The sequence below is a fragment of the Nannospalax galili genome, unplaced genomic scaffold, assembly GCF_000622305.1.
Source record: "Nannospalax galili isolate Female #2095 unplaced genomic scaffold, S.galili_v1.0 scaffold1362, whole genome shotgun sequence".
In the NCBI taxonomy this organism is placed as follows: Eukaryota; Metazoa; Chordata; class Mammalia; order Rodentia; family Spalacidae; genus Nannospalax; species Nannospalax galili.
The window spans coordinates 417,353-442,273 of record NW_008347579.1 but is presented as its reverse complement, the minus strand read 5'-3'; the positions used below and the strand labels follow the sequence as shown (position 1 = coordinate 442,273).

Sequence of the window (24,921 nt, the reverse complement as noted above, 5' to 3'; positions counted from 1 at the left end):
TGAATTTATTCTTATAATTGTTTTAATAGCTTTTGTATAATCTTCATCACTATTATGAGATATAAAATGAATTTATCAAATCTGTAATTCAGATTTTTTGGCATAATGATTACAGATTTGATAAATACATTTTATATCTCATAATAGTGATGAGGATTATACAAAAGCTATTAAAACAATTATGAGAATAAATTCTATTGTCACTTAAGTATCTAAAGCTATTTTCCTTTGCGTTCTTCCAGAATGATTTGTTCTTATTCTTTACCTTAATTTGAGGGACTTCAAGAAGATACTTGTTTTTTTTTTTTTTTTTTCATACAGAAGAATTCATTCCAAGGCAATTGACATTGAGATGTTTTCACATGCATTTCTAATCTCTATATACATGACTATCACTGGTCACAGTCGCCCACCTTCTGAGCTCCTCGGCATCTGAGCATGAATACAAACTCGTCAGATAGACAGCCTTCCTCTCCCACTAGAGGCTCCATACTCTGCCATCCCTGTCACTGTCCACTGTGTTGTCAGCACCCTTCTATTATTTTTTATATGTAAATAGGGAAATTGTGTCTCCAGAAAGCTAAGCAACTCATTCAAGGCCATAAAGTTGGTACAAGCAGGAGCTCAGGCTTGAACCCAAGCCTATGAGATTCTAAAACCACCCTAAGTCACTAAGCCACCTGTTCCCTTTACAAGTAATAACCAAGGGAACGACTCATAAGAGAATACACAGAGAAGGTCTAGGAATATAGTTCTATATTTAAATCACAGAACCAAAACATACATTAATTCTCCACTTTATAACCCAAGACAGATAAGAACACCTTTTCTTCATAGTAAATTCCAGGCCAAAGTCTTATAGAAATAGGAAAGATTACTGTACACCAAGTGCTTTGACACCAGTAAGCCACTCTAGCAAAAAACAGTCACCAATGTCCCCCCCCATGCAAAGGATAATAACAACCAGAACTTCTAATGCCATGAGTATATTTGAACCTTAGACAGCAAGCATTGCTTTCTAAGTCTGGCCTCTCTGCTCAACTAACTGTTCAGATGGAATCATTCAAACTTCTTTAACATGTATCTTTAACAATGTTAATTTTAACAATGAACATGCTTTCAATGTGTAACCCAAAGAGTCAAGGTATTTTCATTTTAAAAACTAAAAATTACGTTGTCAGCATCTAATGTTGCTATTAGTTATCACCTCAAACATCAGCTCCCACAAGGTCACGAGCAGCCAAGGGCCATGAATGGTGCGGAGGAGACATTTCGCCTGGTATGCTAACAGAAGAAAAGGCCCGCAGCTGTAGGTTTCATTCCCTTGGGCACATATGTTCCCCATTTTATTAATTAAATTTGTTCCTTGTCAATTTCATGCATGTATATGAGGCACTCTAATTACTATTAGCCCCCCTACTGTCTCTTACCCCCCATCCCTATCAATACCCCCCCATATCCCCTTTGAGGGCTACCGCTCACATCATGTCAGTAAACATGCTTCCAGCAGCATACTCAGCCTCCAGTTGCTGAGGCTTGGGCGAGAAAGACTTGCAAGTCTGCAATTCCTAGGGAGTGAGAGACTTCTCCCTCACACCGAACAGAGCCAACTGGGACCTAAACAGGCCGCAGCATCGCCACTACAGGCAACATTGACTTCACTCAAATTCATACATCCAGTTCCCTTATCAGTGGGTTCTACAACTGCAGATTCACCCAGAGATTGAAAATATTTTAAAAATTATATCTGTACTAAATGTAGACTTTTTTCTTAGTATTGCCTAAATAATATGTTATCACGACTATTTATATGGCATTGCATTAGGTATTATAAGTAATCTAGAGGTGACTTAAAGTACATAGGAAGATACAAAGGCTATAACTAAACACTGTGCCATTTGATGTACGGAACTTGATAACCTATGGATTTTGGCAAACACAAAACCTCTCATGGGCTGACTACAAATATTATACAGTATTCTCTACCCTTGGTAATTCATCCTTAGTATAAATTCTGGTCCAGCAGTGAGATGTCACTGCCCAGAGACCAAGAAAAGGACCATGGGCAATTCCCAAAATATACCCACTTTCACCTGTGTTTGCTTCCTGGACCCCACAGTCTGAACACCCACTTTCTGACCAGCCTGCACACCTGAAGGAACCCTCCTACTCAGTCTTCAAATGTCATAGTCACTGTGAAGTTTATTCTCACAGTGAGGGAACTCAATATTTCCACCTCTGTGCCCTTGGAGTAATCTGTGCAGGTTGCAATTATAGCTCATGTTATAATTATTTATGTAGACTGTGAGCTCCTGAGGATAAGTGAAATGGGTCTTAAATACCTTCCTAGGCCCTGACTGCTTGACACAGCACATTACCACCAGAGGGGTGGAAAGAGGGCCAGTATATCTCACCATTCCTCTAGTCCAACTCCTTTATTGTACTGATGAGGAAACTGAGTCCCAGGTAAGTGAGAAATCTGTCCCAACGTTACACATGGAGTTCAAGGATGAGTCAGGAGTATGAGACCTTGGTGAAGCTCAAATGGCCCATCACTGTATTATTAGCAAAGTACAAATTAGACATTTATCATTCTGCTTTAATGAATACAGACAAAAACCTCCAACCTTGAAAACATCAGGGAAATAAGATTAGTCTTTCAAATACGGATCCAGTCTCGACATCCGTCCAGAATCCTCTACCACCTCGCCATGGTTTTGACAAGGAGCACTTCCTCTGAAATTCAGGATTGATTTGAATCACTGGAAAGTATCAGTGGGTCAGGAGGAAGGGAATTCAGGCAGGGATTTAGGGTCCTTATTCCTTCCAATTCTATTGTTATGTTTCACATTTTAGGAGACAAATTTGCACAGAATAAATACTATTCTGACCTTCCATTCCCAAAACTCCCTTGATTTTCATAGAAACGATTTAGAAGCCTTTTTCAGCCTTATTTGCATTTTGCACCTTTTAACTCAAATGTAAGTTTTAATAAACACTAGTATAACTATTGCACCAATTTTGCACATGAGTTGTCTTGTAATTTACACTCTAAATTTATGTCTTTTGCAGTCTGTGATATAAATCACTCCATGCTCAGCAGCGGTTAGCCTTCTGCTCCATGTACTAACGGCTCAGGCACCTTCTTTAAAAAGTTCACCTTTCCCAATAGGAACAGCTATCCAAGCTCAGATTCAAAAGAGTCATAGACAAAAAAATGGGAAATGAGTGAGAAGAAGGTGGCTTCTGTGTAGTTTATCTACATGTCACCTACCCAGCCTCCTTTCTCCATAATGAACAGATGTTAGCCAAAAAAAAAAAAAATATTAGCCAAAAAACCCAAAAAAAAACAACAAAAATCAAGAACAATCATCATACCATTCTCTGCCCCAGTGTTCGTGTCCACAGCCTTGAGCTCCCAAACCATCATCAGTAGTTATTTATAAAAGGCAAAGGGCCACAATGTGAGCGGGAGGGTTCCCTTTCAGTGTAACCAACCACAAAGAATTATTTGAGACAATCCCCATACACCCTGAGCTCATGTTTCCTTGTTGCTGATCTAGACCTAGTTTAATCCCACTCCGTGGTGTTGGGAAGGTGAAGTTTACTAATTTCTATAAGCTATGGAAATCCACTCCAAGAATAAGACAATGCCATCTTCCCTCCCCTCACAGGAATCAGAATCACACAAACACAGAGCTGAGTCGCCAGTGACCACTCCAGCCACAATCAGGTTGAGTCCAAAGACGCCAGGGACACTGGTGCAGAGGAAATGAACTCCTTCAGACAAAGCTCTGCTCAGACTCCCTTCCCAAGGGAGGAAACCTCAACCCCCATCACTCACGTGAACAAAGAGAGCCTGTTTCCCAGCCCCCTGCCCCCCGTCCCCTGGAGTCCTTCTGGTCCTAGAGACAGATGAAAGCCCATGTGTCAGTTGACAATTCAGATGTGGGAAGAAGAAAAGAAGAAGGAAAGAACTCAGATTTGCCTTTCTTAACCTCATGTTCCAGTTTCTTGGGTTAGGACCGAACACCAAGGATGTGTGCCCCTCCCCCAAAGCTGTGGAGCGATTCATACCCTAGAGATCTGTAATGCACTGGGTTCCCCCAGAGACCCTGGCCATTAAAAGACTACATTATTTTTATTATTAATAAGTTATGACAATTAGGACGAATGATTCCTAAACACGACTGATTAAAAATTTTCTTGAGTGCTGCTCATCTACGAGGCCAGTGTTTACCTCGATTAAAAAATGATTTAACTACACTCTGGGTAAACCCCCGTCTTGTGCCTGGGTTCATAATAAGCAGTGCACAGAGCCACAAGGGTTAAGTGAGTTGGCTCTTCCATTTATCTATGGCTTTGTTTTATGAGGAGAAGTAGATGGCAGTCTTATTGCCCATTCAGTCTGCTAGGAATAATTTACTATTTCAACCCACAGTCCCTAACTGTAGGTAGAGAAACCTCACGGTTATTACAGTATCACACTTAGCCCACACACCACAGCATTCAAGATCTGCCAAACAGAGAATGTGTGCATGACTTCCCTAAGCCTGAGGGAGGTAGAGTTACAGGTTCTCAAACAATGTAACCATACTTCTCTCTTGATTTTGCTTTCTTTTCTAGGCTAAATTATATATGAGGGGAGTTTAGTTTCTTGAAAATGCATGCACTTAACTCCATTTAAGAAGTCTCACCTGGGGAGACAGCTGTCTTACCAGTTCTCCTGTGGTTTGAGGTACTGAAAGAAAATTCTTTTTCAAGTACCGGGGCTTTTACAGTAAAGCACTATAAATTTTACTTATACCAACTAACCAGGGCTGAGGAAGGGATCTAGGAAAGAGCTAGAATGAATATTGCTTCCTTGAAAGGAGTCATGTTCACCATTAACCAAAGTCATTTTGGTATCAACTGAGCTGTCTCCACCAAATTTCTAAGCCCAGCCAGATCTGCAAAGGATACAAAGAGTAACCAGAACCCAGTATGTATTCTGCTCCTGTCAGTCAAGGCAGATGGATTCTTTTTTTGCACTGAAAAGTAGAGCCTGCCATGCTTCCCCTCTTAACAAGTACCAGCCCTCTGTTATTATTTATTATTTTATTTATTTGATATTTTATTTATTTTCTAGACAGGGTCTCCAGTAGACCCAGTTGGCCTGGAACTCACTATGCAGACCAGGCTAGCCTCTATCTGATGTTCCACCTAACTTGCCTCCTGGGTGCTGGGATTAAAGGCCTATACCACCATGCTCGGTGTTATTTTTTATTTCAAAATTTGTGTGTGTTATGTGTTTGTGGCTATGTACTTGTTAGTGTGAGTGTGTGTACAACACCAAGTCAATGTCAGGTGCCTTTCTTCAACCAATCTCTACCTTTATTTATTTTTTTAATATTTTATTTTTATTTGTGTGTATGTGTGTAGTGCCTGCATGTAGGTAAGTGAATCCGTGTCGTGCAGCTACCTTTATTTTTGAGGCAAGGGCTCTCACTGAACCTGAAGCTTGGTGACTCACCTAAGCTGGCTGGCCAATGAGCCCCAGGGGGTTCCACCTGTCTCCACCTCCACCTCCATCTTCAGCACTGGGGTTATTATAAGCGAATACGTCCAGCTTTTTATGTGGATTCTGGGGAGCTTAACTCAGGCCCACATTCTTACACAGCAGGCATTTTACTGACTGAGTCCTCTCTCTAGTTCCCCACCACACAAGTTCTCCCTCTTAAATAAAAAAACCGAGGTTCAAACATTATGTGCTCTTTCCAAGAAGGGTGAGAATTCTTCCTCCTCATATGATAATAGTGCCATGTCATCATGATGACCACTGCACCCCTGAGACCTAGGTCTCAACTCTTTACCAGGTAGAAATCAGGGTAATCATCAACCTCTTGTATCCCCAGCTGTAAAATGGGGAGGCAACTTTTCTACTTATCATAGGGACCTCATGAGGATCAAGTCAGACATTTTAATCAGCACAGAGCATGTGGACACTGTAGCCAAATAATACTCAGTAGAAGCCTGGCGAAGTCACCTTCCCAGCCCTCGGGCTAGCTGCTAAATTCTTTGAATCTCAGTTTCCTCATTTGTAAGGATCATAAATCCTCTTTCAGAATTCCCACTTGAACAATCAGGATGTCATCTGTAAAGCTCTCAGCACTTGGTAGCTGGTTCATGGTACATAGTTTGTTAAGTGCGAGTCAATGTTACTGTTATAACAGAGCAGTGAGAAGAAAAGCTCAGGTCTGAAGTTAAAGCATCTGCCTCTGACTGTATGTTCTGGGACAAATTTCACAGCCTCCCCATACCTTGGTCTTTTCTGATCAGCAACATTCCAGTAATAATGATGTCCTTAGCTCTAAGGACTAACCAGAAGGCCTTGATGCCTAAAACAATAGCTATTTTTTTATGAAACTTCAGATAGATGAGTACAAAATAATTGGTATATGGAAGGAGATGAGTACAAAATAATTGGTATATGGAAGGTCTGCTATAAACTGCAGTATTACTGAAACTATTGCATTGTTCATTAATTACTGCTTGAAAAACCCTCTGTGACTTGTATAGGGCCAGAGAAAGATCATGACACAAATTCATTAAGATAGAACAATTGCTTTATTTCCTTCATGTCATCCTCTAACTACACATTACTAGGAAACCCCAAAGCAATTCTCAAATCTTACTTTATGAATGACTTATTTTTAGGCCTTGAGATATGCAATCCAATGACAGCCTACCTTTGCATGCTAGCAATGGAAGAATGATGAACAGCGCTCTGAGGTTCTGGAAACCCCGGGTCTGGCCTTTGTTTCTAGTACCAGTCACCCCTCTGGCCTTGCCGACCTCCTCTGGCCCTGTCATTATTTCTGAAGGCCCCCATTTAAGGTCTCCCAATAAAGAGACACTCTCTATTGACTAGAGGTAGTGATTACACAGGGCAGCTGAATTGGCATTGCTTCCAATCTCTGTTCTGCCCTCCTCTGGGAGTGGGGTGCTAGGAAGAATTTGCTTGAGAGAAGAGTTTCACTGCTTGATTAAATAAATCCAAGTGTGAGCATAACAAATCACTTAAGCAGAGCCCCCTTCCTGTCTGGGTACAGGTCTGTCACCATTGGAGCAGGGCCAGAGTCCTCTCCTCCAGAGACACCCCTTGGCCTCAGTGGCACCACAGGGGCTGTGATTAGCTTTCAGTGTCTCCAAGGCCAGACAGCTCAGGCAAGCCTGTACCACCCAGCCAGTACCCACAACCCTTCCACTTCCTCCTGGCACATATAAGCAGTTCAATCTGAACAGAGCCCCGGTGAGTCTTGGCAAAAGCTTTAAAGACACACCAGAAGAGCCTGGATGCCCCAAACTGACTCCATCCTTTGATGCTAGAGAGCCTTTTGTCTCCCTCTCCTTCTGCTCCTCTGTCTTGTTTTGGATGTGGGCCAGGGCCAGTTCTATCATTTTCCTTGGTCCTGGCCTTGTTGTACCTTTTATCATGTTGGAAATTAAGACCAATACTTTGCCTGTCACTGTGCTACATCTGAAAGCACTCAATGCTCAGTAAATGTCTTTTATTTGTAGATAAGAAAAAAATGATAAAAAATCCCGGAAGTATCTTCTAGCTACATTTTCTAGGGAATATGCTTCCACAGCATCAATCTTCAGCCATATGTTTGCCACCCATCAGCCTACTGACTTGGGCAGGCAGTGCAAGGGACAGGAGCTAGTAAAAGTCCCTAACATTTTATGACACTCTATCCCTAGTATATCTCACTCCTACCACAGAGGGATAAAGCTCTTAACTACTGAAAGAACATAAAAAAATAGATTTAGGAATAATACTTTTTATGGTTGCATTCTGTATACTATGAAAGTTATGTCCAAGTCTGCTAGTACTTTATGGAGCTGATGAAGTAGAACAGTATGGCTTCCCAGCTAAGAGTGTATTTTATATCCATTGAAAATGTTTCCTCTTCAATTGAATTACTTTTTGAGTAATCATAATAAGGCTAATCTGGGCTTAATGAATTCATGTACAAAGACTTAAGACTGTGTTATTAAAATCTCTATGATATGAACCCATATTAAACTCAACCTCTAGCAACCAATGTTTTACTTTGAAAAGAACATCATACATGGCTTTCTCTGATTTCTTTTGAACCATCTGAGAAGCCCTAAGAAGCCACATTAATGACCCAAACAAAAGAAGAGTCGGATAAACAACATCAGTTTAAATCCCCTCAACTTATATAATTGAGTATTAACTGTCTCCAAGTATTTTTATTACGTATCAACATGTGCCAGGAGCTGAAGAGGTGACTCATATTCTAGCAGAAATCTCATTCAAGCTACGATTAGCAGTGACATAAAACTACTTTTGGTAAAATACTACATGGGGATTAACAAGCCTTGTATTCTCAAAAGTCTCCAAACACAGCAATTTACATCTATGAGTCCTAGGCTACACCGTAGGCAAAGCCACTGAATGCTCTGATTCATTTTCTCCATCTGCAAAATGATATGTAGTAGGTGAACACTAAGGTCCCTTCCAGTTCTAAAACATGGTGGTTTTATGTTTAAAATTACACACATTATATCAAATGGACTCTTGTTGCGTATAGCTTATTTGTCATCTTATCTAAGCTAAATTACATCCAGAGAAAAAATTTCACTCCCTGCAATTCACATACATCCACAAACACATCCATAACACAGACTATGATTTCAAATTTATCCCAAGGTATTATCTCCACGGTAAAGCATTTTTTCCCATTACGGATGAATTATAAGCCGTCTGAAACCTATAAGGTGAGGTGGCTCATTGCATCAATTTCTGAGCCTCCTCAATGCCCACCAACCCAGAATACACTTCCTGAAGCATGCTCTCTTGTCTCTGTTTTCAAGTCAACTGATTAATTTCACCACAGATATATTCCTCAGTCAAGTCTTGGGGATCCAGGTTTTAATCAGATTGGTTACCCAGTCTCTAAATTCAGAGTGGGTATTTACAAATGTCCAGAAGAATAAATCTCTTCCTGGCCAGGTGATCATTACTGGGATGGACGACATTATAGTAAACAGAAGACAACGGCCGTCATCATTATTTTGATGGCTTGGCACAAATTACTATCATGAGAGCTCCCAGGAGCCAGAGACAATTAAAGTCTGAGTTCTGAGAAGCTGCCCCCAACAATCAAACATTGTTGATCACCATGAAACAGGCCCAAGCCTCACAGGAGAAGGCTGGCAACATAATACCCTCTAGACTGGCCTCCATTGCAGTAAGTTCAGATTCTAGCCTGGCGGTACTATAAATCTGAACAAACCTGAACAAATCATTAAAGGTCCGTGGGTTTTAAAGAGACAAGAAAGAGGCAGGAGAGATGGCTCAGCGATTAAGAACACTGGTTGTTCTTGCAGAAGACTTGGGTTCGAATACCAGCACCTACATGGCAGCTAACAACTGTCTGTTACTCCAGTCCCAGGGGATCTGACAGCCTCTTCTGACCTCTGCGGGCATTGCACAACACGGGTGTACTTACCTACATGCAGGCAATACAGGCATATATAAATAAATAAAAAGTTTTAAAAAAGAGGACAAGAAAACATCTACAATCTGGGGTCAGGGAGATGGGACGCTCCTGAGATCTTAGAGCTGAAGAGATAGCTCCATCAGTAAAGTGCTTGCCATGCAAAGCATGAAGACCCAAGTTCAGATCCTCAGCATACACAAAAAACTGGGCACAGTGATACACAGATGTAATGTAATCCCAGAGCTGGGGAGGCAGAGACAAAAGGATCCCTAGGACTTCTTGGCCAGCCAGGCTAGCTCAGTTAGTGAGCTACAAAAAGACTTGTCTCAAAAATTAAAGTGGAGAGTGACTGAGGAAGACACTCAGCGTCAACTCTGGCCTACACACACACACACACACACACACACACGCACACACACATACCCAAAACACAAAGAAGTAAATACATGCAAGCTATTCCAGTTCCTAAGTTCTATTACAGACATTACCAAGATCTTTCATTAGGTCCCTCTGCTTGGGGCTCCCAAGTAACTGCACATCTCCTGTGTACTCAGATGCATCTGTAATTATCGTTTACTCATTCTGTCCAACTAATTGAAAGTGCCAGGATGTCAAGAAGATGCTCATCATAGTCCCCAAACCCCGTGTAAAATGTTAGAGTACACTAGATGCATACTAATATCAATAATAGCATGTTTTCTGAGCTTTCTGTGTATCTGGTAATATTTTATTTACATAGACTAAAAATCACTGAATCACTCTAAAAGATAGTTATTATTGTGCTCATTTTACAGATACGGAAGCATAGGCCTAGAGAGTTTAGTTTAAGTTGTCAAAAGCTAAAGGAAAGAATGTGAGCTAGGATTCAATTCAAGCAATCTGGCTTCAGAGGCCAAACTCACATACTTGGTTACATTGTCCCTCTGTGGATGCTTAATCAATAACAGGTAAATAGACCTCACCCCTTCTAAAGCACCTCAGAGAAAAAGCAAATGCCCTAACGCTTTTGGTGTCATAACTCCCGTGTTTTGAGGCATGCCCCCCTCCCCCCACCATATTTTTTTCTGTAACTTTACCATCTGTGAATTTGGGTCCAATCAAAGAAACCACTTGGATACATACTTTAAGTTTTTCAAACTTTTTTTTTAATGTAACTGCTTGGTAACAGTCTCCTATTGGTGCAAAAATAAGCATCTTTGATGAGTGGCGATGGGATATTTTTCTGTAAATATAAGGATACATATTTTGCACATAGTAAGAAATTACATTAGTCTAGGGGTGTGACAGTATTGGGGTTTTCTCTAAGATCTGTGACCACTCTAGCTATGTGTATTTGGCTTTATTCACAGTACCACACTTGAGTTTCCTCCCACTGAGTGGGCTTTTAGTCCAATTAGATAGCTGTTGATTACCCCCAAGACAAAAGTGCTACTACTGCATCAATGACCTATGCTGTGCTGGCCACTGATGTGGTTATTTGGTCTTGAAGCTGGTATTGGATCATCCATTCATGTTTTCCCTTGGCACCTTCATAGTGTTCTCTAAAACTATGAGAGTTAGCCTTCAGGGGAAGTGGTTTCAGGACATGTATGCAGGCAGACAAAAAACAAGCTTAGAACTGAGGAAATGAAAGGCACACCCCAATCCTAGCTAAAGAAATATTGGCAACTGATTACTGCTAGGTGAGGAAGACTGGATCCTCCTAAAACAAGGAACTCTAGATAGGCTGACTAGACCTCAGTGGATGGACTTGTACTGGGGAACAACTAGGGACACTGACTTGACACAATGAGCCTTAACAGGAATGACAGAGTATATCCAGTGGGGGGAGGGGGTGCTAGGGGAGGGTGCAGGTGGAGACAGGGGTATAAAGGTGATTAAGAGATATTCTGTATGAAATGCACAAAAATTCAATAAAAACAGATGTAACTACTTCTATAGTTTAATGGCAAAGGCTGAATGTCAAGCTGTGACATGGAGAAAGGGCCTGAGCTGGAAGAAGAGGGGGAAATCCAAACATAGAGCCAGAAAGGGGAAAATAACACAGGACAAGGAAAGGTGACAGAGCTCCGGGGTCTGCACAGCAGCCATCTGAGCAGGGTTCATGAAAAAAGAGCTCTGGAGGCAGTAGACAGAAGAGTACAGGGTAGGAGGTTGTAAGTGCTGGTAGGCTCTGGATTTGGAGGGTTTACATGTGGATCTGGATCCGCCCCGGGAAGATTAGATGTGGCCGCTAAACCTCGGCATCTTCATCTGTACACCATGACAACAGTGGTACAGGGCTTTTATGACAGTAAAAGCAGATTGGGCTCCTGGGTAAAGACTTAACAAGAGCCTAGAGCACAGAAGGCACTTCATAAAGTCAAGCAGTACATTTTCTGAATCACCCATTTGTGGGAGACCTGGGTAGCTAGCTAATCATCTTCTCTCTTCATTACCTCCTGCCATGGCTATGTATGGCCAAACTGTACACTGGGCTGAGCTCTTCTATTACAAAATGGGCATCTTGGAGGTGAGATTAACCAAAGAGCTGAAGATATTTTGCCAGTCACCTCTGCAGCTGTGAATGGACCATAACCTGAGATAATTTCCGCCTTGTGAAGCTGTTAGTGCGGTTAGCGCAGATCGCACCCTTCTAAGTGCCCTTTTAAGAAAGAAGAGGAGAGTTCATTTGGCAGTTTGAGGTCTTCGAAACTGTGCAATATTATTCACTGACTCCACACAAATCATGAAATGTAAATGTCATTTTCATGACAGATTTGTGCAGCTGGCTTGCCGAGAGCTCCCTAAAGAAAGGGGTTCTAACTTATTACAAAGCCTAAAACTTTTAAAGCATGCTCTAGATAGAAATTTTTTTCAACACAGTGTGTTGACACAGAGGTCCTCTTTCCAGAACGGGCAATAATAAGGTACCACTTTGGAAACAGAATGGTCTACATCAACAATTAAACTTTCTGGCACTTTGACCTTGAATTTCTCAGCCCCTCAAACCTGTGACAAAATACTTTTTTCTTTATAAATTATCCAGCATTATTTTTTATATGGCTATAATAAAAAAGACAGATTAAAAGTATTAGCAGCTATATGGAGATATTAAAATCTTCTTACACTGATGATGAGGATCCAGCATGTTAGATCACTTTGAAGGTTTGTAAATGGTTAAATATATAGACTTTGGTTCTCAGCACTCACATGGCAGCTAACAACTATCTGTAATTCCAGTTCCAGAGGATCTGACACTCTCTTCTGGCCTCCATGAGAACTGTATGCATGGGTACACTTACAAACATGCCGGCAAAACACTCATACGCATAAGTGAAAGTACAGGCTAGGAGGATGGCTTGGTGGATTAAAGTACTTGCCATTTAAGTGCAAGGACCAGAGTTTGAATCCCCAGAATCCACATGGAAGCCAAGCAGGTGTGATATGGCAGAGACAAGATATCTCTGGTGTACAATCTGGCTAGCTAGACTTGCCAGGATTGTCGAGCACCAGGTTCAGTGACAGACCCTGCCTCAGTAAAGTAGAGAGCAATAGGGGAAGACACCGGTGCTACATCAACTTTGAGCCTCCACTTGCACCCACACATACATGTGTGCTACACACATGTAAACACATCTGCCACACAAACACAAAAAAATGAAAGTATATCCACAGAAAATACTGTCCACAAATACTCATTGCAGTATTATTCCTAGTAACCAAAAGAAATAAACAACCAAATGTCTATAAATTGATGAACATATAATAAAATGTAGCATATCTATACAATGGACTACTATTTGGCCATGAATAATTACTAATATGTGATACAACATGGATGATCCTTAAAAACATTATGCTACATGAAAGAAGTCAGTCGCACAGGACCACATATCATGAATACATAAATATATGAAACATATGAATCTACTTATATGAAATGTCTACATGATATGAATCTAGAGACAAATGGATTAATGAACTTCAAGGGCTAGAGGAAATAAGGGTATAAGGGAAGAGATGGGTCACTAGGGGGTACGGAGTTTCTTCTTGAAGTAATGGAAATATTCTTGGAGGTTCAGAGATGCTCAGCAATTAAGAGCACTGGCTGCTCTTGCAGAGAACCCAGGTCAGTTCCCAGCATCCACATAGTGGCTTAAAACCATCTGTAACTCCAGTTCCAAGGAATCAAATGCCCTCTTCTAGCCTTCTCAGGCACTGCACACATGTGGGGCACATATATACATATAGGCAAAACACTCACACACATAAAATAAAAATAAATATATCTTAGAGAAGATTCTAAAACAGATTGCATGATGGATGCACAACTTAGTGAACACACTAAACCCCCCTGAACTGTACACTTCACACAAGTGAATGCATGTGGGGTGTACCCAAATAAAGCTGTTTAGAAAAATGAACTCATTTCTAGTGACTAGCAGTGATATACTTCATCTCTCTAAGCCACAGCCTGGCCCACCAAACTCTTAGAACTACATCCCTGTCTTCCATCCTATGAACATACCCAAAGAAGCATATGCAGGTGTCTGATACCATACTGAGCACAAAAAGTTACACCCAAATGAAACACCACCTCCTCTCTCCCCAGGGATCACGGCCTGGTACCACTGACCACTGCACTATCCAATATGGCAGCCCTTATTACACCAGACTCCTGGGCACTTGGAAAGTGATGCATCAGCATAATAAGATGCTCTTAGTAAAAGCAGATTTCAACGACTTTCATCAGCAACAAGTGCAACAGCTCATTAATAATTATGTTCAATTATATCCTGAAATATATTCAGTGGATTGGAAAAAAATTAAATGTTTGCATTAAAATTAATTTCATCTGTGCTTTTGAAACTTTACATGTATTAATATTAAATTACATGTATATATGGCTGCCATTATGGTCCTATTAGATAGTGCTGATCTCCCCCTCACTAATCCTTAAAGTACTTTGAGACCTAGTATGGATTTCTAATAAAGAAATAAGTCATTGAAACTTTCCTGATCCCCAATGTTTTGTAGGATTATTTTATTCAAACTTCTAAATGGTAATTAACTTTGGAGTCCACTCAGTAGTTATAAAATGCCTGCTGCTCTGTAATTACAGAGTCACAAATGGTTCCTTGTTTGTTCTCCACTGCCAAGTGGTTCCCTGGACTAGGGTAGAAGATGTTCGGCAGGGCCTTTAAAATACTGGCATGCTTGAGTCTCTACAAAGCACAAATGTTTCCTAAATAAGACAGGCCTAGGAAACTTTGCCTGAACTCTTTAACATTTGTGATCAAAGGGTCGACTTTTGGAAATGATTAAAGCTCATAGAAGAGATGACAGACCCTTATTCAGAGAAAGGAAACTGCTTCTCAAAGAGGTTTCATCTTGAAGGGGCTTTGCATGTCATCTGTGAGGATCCCCTTTACCCCACATGTATAAACCCTGAATTGTTTAGCAGGCTTTTTGCTTCTTCTTTGCAATCCTCTTTGATCCAAATGTCTAAGGCAAAAAAAAGGCCAAGCTATGAGTCAGAAGCAAGCTAAAATGGTAGCCCTGCTAAAACTTTATTCAGAAAATCCACAGATACAGCTATACGAAGAGAGGAAAGAGAGGTGGAGGGTCCTGATGACAGAGATGCTATCACCATAGCAGAGCCAGAGCCCTTACCAACCTATCCAGAGGCTTGTCTTTTCATGAGACAAGGTCACCTGTAACCCAAGTTAACTTCAAACTCTATGTCACAGATGACCTTGAACTCCTGATCCTCCTGCCTCTACCTTGCAGAACAGTTTCCTCATAGTTAAAACACTCCATCCTGGGAGGAAGCTCCTTAAGACAATAAACAACTCAGAAAGAAAACTGGCTAGTCTCAGGAAGTTCCTGAAACTTACCAGATTCACAAGGTATCTTTCCTTTTAAAGGTGATATATAAACAGTAAGGACAGCAGAGAGGAAACCTGACTTCTCAAGATGCCTACAGGTTGCAAAGAGAAATCCAAGGTCCCAGCTTTAATGAGCCATCAACCATGCTGGGATGGGACTTCAGTGATGCAGCTGCCTGTGAGTCACCCATACTCCTGTAAGTAACACTAAAATACTCATTGCTTCATCAATTGGGACTTTGGTGATATCCTTACTTTGGTCTGTCATCAGTTCTCTAAGGTGAGTAGACTCTTGTTCATCTCCCCAGAAGTAATGTCACACTGCTTCTGGAGTGCTGAGATTATAGGCATGCATCACTGCTTTTAGTTTATACAGTGCTGGAGGCTGAACTCCATGCCTTGTGCATGCTATGCTGGGCAAGCAGTCTTATCAACTGAGCTCCATCCCCAACACCTGGTTGTGTCTTTATTTGACTAGTGTCCAAAGACCTGTGTCAAGTGAGACTGTCACTCTGATTCTTTGGAGGAGGAGGAAATGCAGACAAAACAATGTGACCACAAGGGCAGTGCTAAGTGGCACAGCCTTCCTTCCAACTGAACTATCTGATTCTGATTCCAGAGCTAAAGCTCTTAATAAGCATAGAGCTCTTCAGTCATCCTTTCATCCCTCAAAGCTCACTCCCTGCTGTGCACTATGGGGATATAAGGTTAGAGTGATTTTCTTAAAGATACACGAACCAGAAGACTTTTCATACAAGACTCTCCTAAATCCTACACGGATTTGTACTCAGAACCCCCAGCAAACCGAACTAGAGGACAATCTCATTGGCTTGTCTGCACTCTGCACTGGGACAGCAGACAGCAAATATCCCAGGGTCCTTAATGTCTTCTGTGCATGCAGTAGGTCCAGGTGGGAAATGTGATGCTTAATTCCATCTCCTGTTCCATTAGACCATTTCCTGTATGTGCTCAGAAAGGAGAGAGTGCACTGAGCACCACACCTGTTCAAGCACCCTGGACAAGCCATCTGCTGTGTACAGGCTGGATGCAGACCAAGAATATACCACAATCTTGGCTCTCTAGAATGTTCCTTAGAGCCCATCAAGTTGTTTTAAAGGAACTGTGTGGTGGGAAAAGTGTGCTGTAAAGAACAAAGTTCATTTCTGGAGCCAGTTTGCGGCTTGACACATCTTCAAATTACAGCAGTTGTTACAAAATGTACCTGAGAGTTCAAAAGAACTGGCTGTAACATGGCTATTTGTAGATGGACTTTCTCAGGCTGGATAATCAAAGCCCTCATTTTCTACTCTCCTCCCACCACTCCCATTATCTTCCAAACCCTGCAGTCAGAAAGCAATTGGCTGGCTTAGAACGACCTGGTGGTATGATCTGATATGATGAAAATGTCCTTGCAGGCCACCAAAAATCTGGAGGCCTCTGATAAAGAGATTTAAAGGTGTCTCACCATCTCCCAGCTAGGAACTCCTAAGAAGCCAGCCAGAATGGGGTCCAACCCCTTCTGCCTCTGACTTTGGTAAACAGAATAGTGACCTCCAAGTGTCCATGTGAGGCCAGGGGTATAGATTGATGGTAGAGTTGCTTGCTTAACATATGCAAGATTCTAAGGTCAGTTCTTAGCAACACACACACACACAACTTTTAATATACAAACACAAGAGTGGGTCTTATGTGGCCAAAGAAGACTTTGCAAGTGTGGTTAGATTAAGTATACTGAAATAAGTAGACTCCCCTGGATTATCCAGGTAGGCCACTGTGATTGTTGACATTGAGTGACAGTTTGACAGGATCTAGAACCACATAAGAAACAAGTTCTGGGTGCGTCTGTGAGAGAGCTAGATTAGGGTCATGAAGATGGGAAGGCCAACCCTAAATGTGGGAAGTACCATTCCATGGGCTAGGAGTCTTAGACTGCATAAAAAGAGAAACCTGAGTTCCAGCATTTATCTCTCTGCATCCTGACTATAGATGCAGTGTGACCATCCATCTCATACTCCTGTTACTCTCAAACTGTGGGTTAAAACAAACTCTTCCTTCCTTAAGTTGTCTGTCAGGTATTTTGTCATAGCAACAAGAAAAGTAAATAATACAGGCACCTTAACCACGTGAGCACCCAGCAGATAATCTTCATCTAGGCAGTTGTGATGATGGAAGAAAAGTTGTAGAGAAGTTGCTCCTGACCTTGAAGATGGGTAGAGGAGATCACAAGCCCAAGAAGTACAGGTGACTACGAAAGCTCTTGGGTTTTGTTCCCCTTAGGAGGCTTCCCTTTGCCCAGGTTTCCCTGGGCTCTCCCCTGAGCCAATTCCTAATTATGTCTTTGGCTCTAGATTCTCAAAGGGGGCTTCCTTTGGCCTTTCTCTGCTGTGCCAAGCCATCCATCCAAGACAGTCATCACACACCCATCTGATTGCTTTCTAAAGTCAGGACTTCATCTCATAAACCCAAAGGGCCTCAATGAATGGCAAACAGGAAAACTGAGGACTTACAAGTGCCTAACCAAAGAGATCTTGGGTACCTCATGATGAAGCTTGGCAGCGGGAGCCTGTGTGGCTACCCCATTCCCAGAACCTCATATGTTTTCTGATAACAATTCTCAAGGCAACCAGGATGGATGAGTATTGCACTCCCATTTCAGAGCTTAGAAAACTAAGTCTGACATCTTACTCAAGGTCTTAGTGAAGGAATGGGGTTCAAAATCGGATCCAAAATCAGGTCCCTCTCATGCCACCCAAGCTATTCTCATTCTGCCCAGTGGAGTGGCCTTCTAGCATTGAAATCTCCAGCTCCACCAAAGCAGCTGAAAGACACCTGCACATAGAAAGGCTCTACCTGTCCTTTCTCATTTGAAATCTAGTGTCTCTAGGAAAAAGTTCTTGATACAAATAAGACTCGTCTCTATTCTAGAAATATTTACTGAGTAACCATTAGACGGTACCATGCATATAAACAGACCAGAGCTCCAATTCTTCACTAAGGAACTAAGTACCTGTGGATACACACACACACACACACAGAGAGAGAGAGAGAGAGAGAGAGAGAGAGAGAGAGAGAGAGAGAGAGAGATAGAGAGAGAAAGAGAGAGAGACTGACTTTAACATAAGAGATGCATGCACTTCATCAAAGCTGGTGGAATGCTCATTAGAAGCAGTATGAAGAGATACAGACTCTCTGGACAGAGCATCATTGTGTGCTTAGGATCAAGGAAAATGGAGAGGAAGCTGGAAATGTACAGATCAGCAGTGCCAGGTTATAAACTGCCAAAGACTAGTTTCAAGATGATGTTCAGGACTATTTGGACTTATATTGTCATAGTGGCTGAACAGATAGTTCGGCAGTTAAGAGCACTAACAACTCTTGTAGAGGACCCAGGTTTGGTTCCCAGCACCCACACGATAGCTAACAACTGTACTCCCGTTCCAGGGGATCCTACACCCTCTTCTGGCCTGTGCAGGCATTGCATACACTTGCACACATGCAGAGAAACCACTCATACACATAAAATAAATTCATTAAAAAATTTTAAGAATGTATTTTTAAAAATATATTCAATGAGAGGCACAAAGATTTTTCTATCAGGAAAGCAAAACATTCACAGTTGAGTTGAAAACTGTTTCCTAAAACAGGTGTGGGCTCAGACAAGGGCAGGTGGACCCATGAGAAAGGTACCAACCAACCAGGCCTAAAATGACAGTGTCCTCTTGACTCTGTTCCAAGAATTGACAAGTTCTGACTGATATCCTATATTTTGAATCCCAGATTTTCCACTAGTTCTGTGACATGAATTAAGTGAACTCCCTGAACCTCGGCATCTTCACATCTTAAATGATAATATGATTGAACTAAATAGTGGTCCAAGTCATATCCACCTCTAACATGTTGTGATTCAAGGTCATAAATTTATACACACAGCAGAAATTGTGCCTTTGTATCATTTAAGGCATGGAGATAAGTCTTTCTCCAATGACTTGGATTCACCGTGGATTCCAATTATATATAATTGATAGAAAGCATTATTTAATGTGTGTGTTAGATAAATCCTAGGTGAAGTTTCCTACTCTGCTGCATTGATTAGATAATGCTTTGCTTTCCTGGCCTTAAGTATTTCCCCCTCTCTTCTTTCCCAACTTCTAGACCTTTCTCTTTTGTCTTAACTGAAAAGAGCTGCCAGCCTTTTCCCAACTCACCTGCTTAGTGAAGAAAAATAATCTGTTGTAATACACCCATAAATTTAAATTCTAGCTCCAATATAAAAGCTAACTCCCCGTGACAGGCATTACTACCCATTTCCAAAAACACCTAAATCAAGATCTCAGCACACAGCTCACTGATAATGAAATCCACCAAGTTGTGAATCAACTATACTTCCTCCCACAAATAGCTGTTCCAGAATAATCTCCTCATAGTATGGCCCTGTCCAGAGTGGATGGAGGGATGTTATTACTGAGATCAAGCTAGGAGCCCCAAGTGGACATAAAAGAGATGTGACCATTCAACTCCTGCTGAAGCGATTGACTTTCTCATCTCTCTAGCAAAGAACCAGATCATTTCTACCTATGAGAGTTACAGGGAGAGAGGACCACTCCCCTAGAGGTCAAACTATCTGAACCAGGGTGGCCAGACTCCAGATTGTGCTAAAATAAACAGGTTAAAAATTAAACATACTCTATGCTGTTCAGAAATAACATGAGCAAGAAGCCCGTGATTGCACCCTCCTGGGGAGGATATATTACAGTCTGAAGAGCTGGCAGCCCTCCAGGAGCTTGTCTTAAATAGCTGTTGTGTGATTTAAAGAGATGAGTATTTTAGTGCCTTGACTTCTCTTTAAATATACACCATTTGAATGAATCCATTTGTTGTAAATATCAAGGCATTGTGTTGAAAATTTCATAGCTAAAGTAGAAAAAAAAAAGTTCTCTGCCATTTTTCTTCAAACCTTTTAAGATACTAAAGTGATTCCTAATTCTAAAAAAAAATACCGGTAATCCTGGTATTTAATGATGATAAAGGACTTGTCTATTTTTGAAACAAATCACCAGAACAAAAAGCTATTATAGAGTAATTAAACAGCACATTCGGCATAGATACAGAGAAAAGGAGAACTGCAAATTACTTTTTACAGGTTGTTCTGAAGTTTTCTGAAATGGAGCACATTTTAATCATTAGCTGCCTCAAAGGTGTTAAGAAGGAATCAGGAGAGTTGTATGATGACCTCCAACTCCAGGGCTTCAAAGCCTGAGATCTTTCCAGGGTCTCCACCTCAGTGTTGCAGCAGGGAGGCCCCACCTTCTATCCACCCCTTCAGGGATCACTGTTGGGAAGCCCCTTTCATGTGGTATGCTTCTGAAGAACGCTTTGTGGGGCCTACCACCGTCTCTGACCTTTAAATAAATAAAATTTGTTAGTTCAGGCCAAAGACTAGGTCATTTTAAGTTAATGTTTGAATCAAGAGTCTGGCAAACCACAATCAGATCAGCTCTTTTACCATTACTTTCAAAATATCAGTGTTTTGTTTGTGTATCTGTATGTGGTATATGTACGGGTTTCATATGTATGGATTCATGAGGGTATGTGCGCATGTGTGGAGGCCAGACATCAACACTGGTTGTCTTCCTCAATTGCCCTCCACTTTAATTTTTGAGAAACGCTCTCTCACTGAACCTGGAGTTCATGACTCAGCTAGGTTGGCTGACCAATGAGCTCCAGCGACCCACCAGTGTCCATTCCCCTAGCACTGGGATTATAGATATTGTTGGGCCCAATTTTTACACAGGTGCTGGGAATTTGAATTCAGGTCCATTTTACCTAATGAGTCATCCCCCCAGCCCAGCATGATTATTTTTAATTGAGTTAATTAGCTTTCTGAGTACACACAGAGGTACATGAGCGTATTAAAATATAAAGATTCCCTGCCTAAGGGAGTCCCCAAGACTAATTCCCAGCATCCCAGAGCAAACCAGTTAATGCTTTTTCCACGCAGACACTCCAGACAGATGCTGTACCAGCCTGACCTGGTCCAGCCCAGACACTGGGTCCCTTGCTTTAACCACCCCAGACCCCTGCCCTCCTAAGACACTCTCCCCTTTAAACTAGGAGCTCCCTGGAGGCAGAGTCTGCCTACTGCCCTTGTCTGTCCCCACTCACCACCTCAAACAGGGCTGTCACCCACCAGTTGCTCTCTGTCAACATCATCCTCTTCCCAGAGCATCTGTTCTGCCCGACCAGCTTCCTCTCTCAAAACAGAGCCATCTAAAACATTGCCTGGTTTCTATTAACAAATACATTTGATTTGCCATTTTCCCCCAACATAAATTATGTATAAAAGGCCTGCATTACAAATAAAAGGGGGGTATTCTTTTCCTTAGACCACAGCAAGTGTGGCTTTGAGGAAGAGTCTGCCATTTACTATAATCAATGTTCCTTACCGTGGGTGTCAGGAATAAGCCGACTCCTATCAATGCGTTTGAGATGTAGCTTCTTTTGTCTCTTTGCTCAGCCCTTGGGTTGCAAGAGCATTTTAAAACTCCCCACTCCTCAGGAAAAGGCAGACGCCTACTCCTAGCCACCCTGACAAGCGTAGGCTTCTGTGCTGAGCCGAAACTAGATGATCCAGCTGGAGTTTTTCTTCTCACCTTTCCAGGAAAATGTCGACAAGCAGCTTGCCTTTTTGTCCCCTCCGGGGTAAACCATTCAAGTCTCTGGAAGAGCTTCCAGCTGTGGGAACCCTTTCAATTCCTAGCTGGCTCAGATCAAACCTGCTCTTAACTGGACAGCGGCTCTGAGACCTGCTAAAATGAAGAGGTGGTCTCCTCAGAACCTAGAATACTAAACTACAACTAGTGCCTATCATACCTGGGACAGGTTCTCCTGAATGCCCAGTGTATAAACTAATGATATGCAGCTAACAAACCCTCACTCTACAAAGCTGTTCATTTAGTCTTTATAGACATGAACTACAAACCTCCTCACGCCCTCAGATCACCCAGTGGTCCCAGGTAATGCCTGTGGCCTCTTCATAGCCCTCTATTGTAAACATCCTACAATATAAATTACATATATACAAAATTATATATCTGAGGGCCTCTCCCTAGAGCCCATAGGTGGCATAAGGGCTTACACTGAAATCTGAAGGAGAACTGGGAACCTCAATATTTAAACATCAGATTTCAGCAAGCAAACAGCCCCAGAGCAGGTCAGTCAAGGCCAAAGAGAAGACTCAAGTCATGACAAGGGCCACTGTAAGTTGCCCCACATATAGTTAGCCTAAGGAGCTCTAGGCTGTTAAGTTTGTCTTCTCCTGATCTACAGGTTTCTTTTGGAAAGAAATTAATCTTAGAGTGCATATTCCCTCTCGGAGAGTCAAATGATGCCGACATCTGATTGACTATCCAAATGCCTTGTTGAAGTCCTACACCAAGAGCCACTGCAGCCCAGAACCCAAGACACACCATCTCTACCACCTACTTTTAGTTCCTGGAAGAAGCTGCCTTGGCTGCTTCACACTGCATTAGAAGGGTGTGTCCACCATTAATCACCCAGCAACCACCCTCACCACAACTCTGACATACGTTCATCCCACTTGTTCCAAGATTCACTGTGGTGTTTCCCCATCAAAGTCCCACATGGAATCCCTGACCGTCAACGTGATGGTATTCAGAGGCTGAGCCTCTGGGAGTAAATTAGTGTTGATAAGGTAATGAAGGTGGGTCCTGCCCATGATGTGATTAGTGCCCTTGTAAGAAGAGATAGCAGAGAGCTTTTCTTTCTCATTCCGTCACCCTGCACAGAAAAGAAGTCACATGTGCATTCCACAAGATGGTAGTCACCTACATTCAGGGCAAGGGAAAGGGCCAGAGAATAAAGACTGCCCTTCCAGCACCGGGATCTTGGACTTTTGGGGATTTTAACCCATGGTTGGCCTTCAGGATTGAGAGAACTGCATTCTTTCTTTTAAGCCACACACCCTAGTAGACCCTACTGTTAGGAGATGTCTAAGGATTCAAGCAGCAAAACTCACCTTTGTTGTGACCTAAATCTATCTTTCTTTTTGTTTCTAAGCCCATGACCAACTGGCTATGAGCATGGTCGCCCCCTAGTGCTGGCCACTAAAAATAGCAATCAAACCACCGGGACCTACTCACAACAGGCCACCATTCCCTTCCTGATGACCAACTCTGCGTGGGGTGGAGCCACTTCCTTACTTCCCAGATGCCTTGAGGGCAAAGGCCTTTGGCAGGAAGCAGGGAACAAGCATTCTCAGTAGAGTTTTCTACCCCAGGCCCCAAAGAAAGTTGGTAATATGTTCTTATATGGAAAAAGGAGGAAAGGATATAGTCTCCTATCAAGGTGTCCAAGACAGAACAGATCACTGGGAAGAAAAGTCAAAGAAATATAGTCCTTGCCTTCCAGGAGGAGGCAATCTGAGACAAAGCAGGTCCAGGAAAATAGGACAAAAAGCAGGCAACTGATGAAAATATACCAAATAAATCCACAATATAGACACAAACTGAATGTGTGACTCCCATATGAGGGAGGGTGCAAAAGTTCTCTTGAAGGAGCAACTGTTTACATTAAAGAACACATTCATTTAGTTAATAAAGGACTTGAAGAAAAACAGAAGAAACCAAAGTCATAAAGTGTCTCGAGGCCCCCTGTCTGAGGCAGGTTCCTAAAACTGAAGCACATCCTGGCCTGGCTCTGTCTCTTCTGACCTTCTTCCCTCAAGCCTGCTGGTACATCCTGCCTGGAATTTTGTCTTCACTCAGCAGGAAGTGTCTGCCTCTTCTAAGCAACTTTTTTTCAATACCTCAACAGTAAGAGTTCCAACAAAGTAGTCAGAGTGCTCCTTTAGAGTGCTCCTTTAGAGCCAGGCCTTAGACATAAGAGCATAAAGTGAATTTATTCCCACAAGGAACTTACAAAGCTGGCCATCGTATGCTATTAGAAGTAACGTGATTCTCAAAAGATAAAAAGACAGCAGAAAGTCTCCCTCCAATACCCTCTTCACCTATAACTATCAGTAACATTTGTGTCTTATGTATCCATGTAGAGTTGGGGTTTTTGTTTTGTTTTGTTTTTTGATGTGTATATAAGCTTACAAAACTTGCTCTGCCCTTAGAAATTTTTATTTATGAGGACTGTTGCATAGAGAGCTAGCATGCATTATAAAGCTGTATAGTATTCTACTCCATGGTTGGCTTATAAAAATGGTTAATAACCACATGCCTATGAAAAGGGATTTTTCTATTAGATTTTACAGAGGAGGAAGCTAAGGCTCAAGGTGGTTACGTGACTTGTCCAAAGTCGCACACCTGGTATGTGGCTGAGGAAGCACTAAGACTGGAGTCGATCTGATTCCAACCTAAGCTCTTAAATAATCTGCCACAGTAACTGTCTGACACAAGGTATTCAGCGAATACTCTTAAACAACCAACCAGTGGCAAGAAGAATAGAGCAAACTTTTTTTTTTAACATTTTAAAATTTTATTGTTTTTTTTTTAATTAAAAAAAAATTTTTTTAC

General features: G+C 41.8%; 1 protein-coding gene across 4 annotated transcripts in view; it reads right to left on the bottom strand.

Annotated features, from left to right (window-relative positions):
- Positions 1–24,921, bottom strand: part of Gfra1 (GDNF family receptor alpha 1) — a 224,450-nt gene that overhangs the window by 159,755 nt on the left and 39,774 nt on the right. The window lies entirely within an intron of this gene.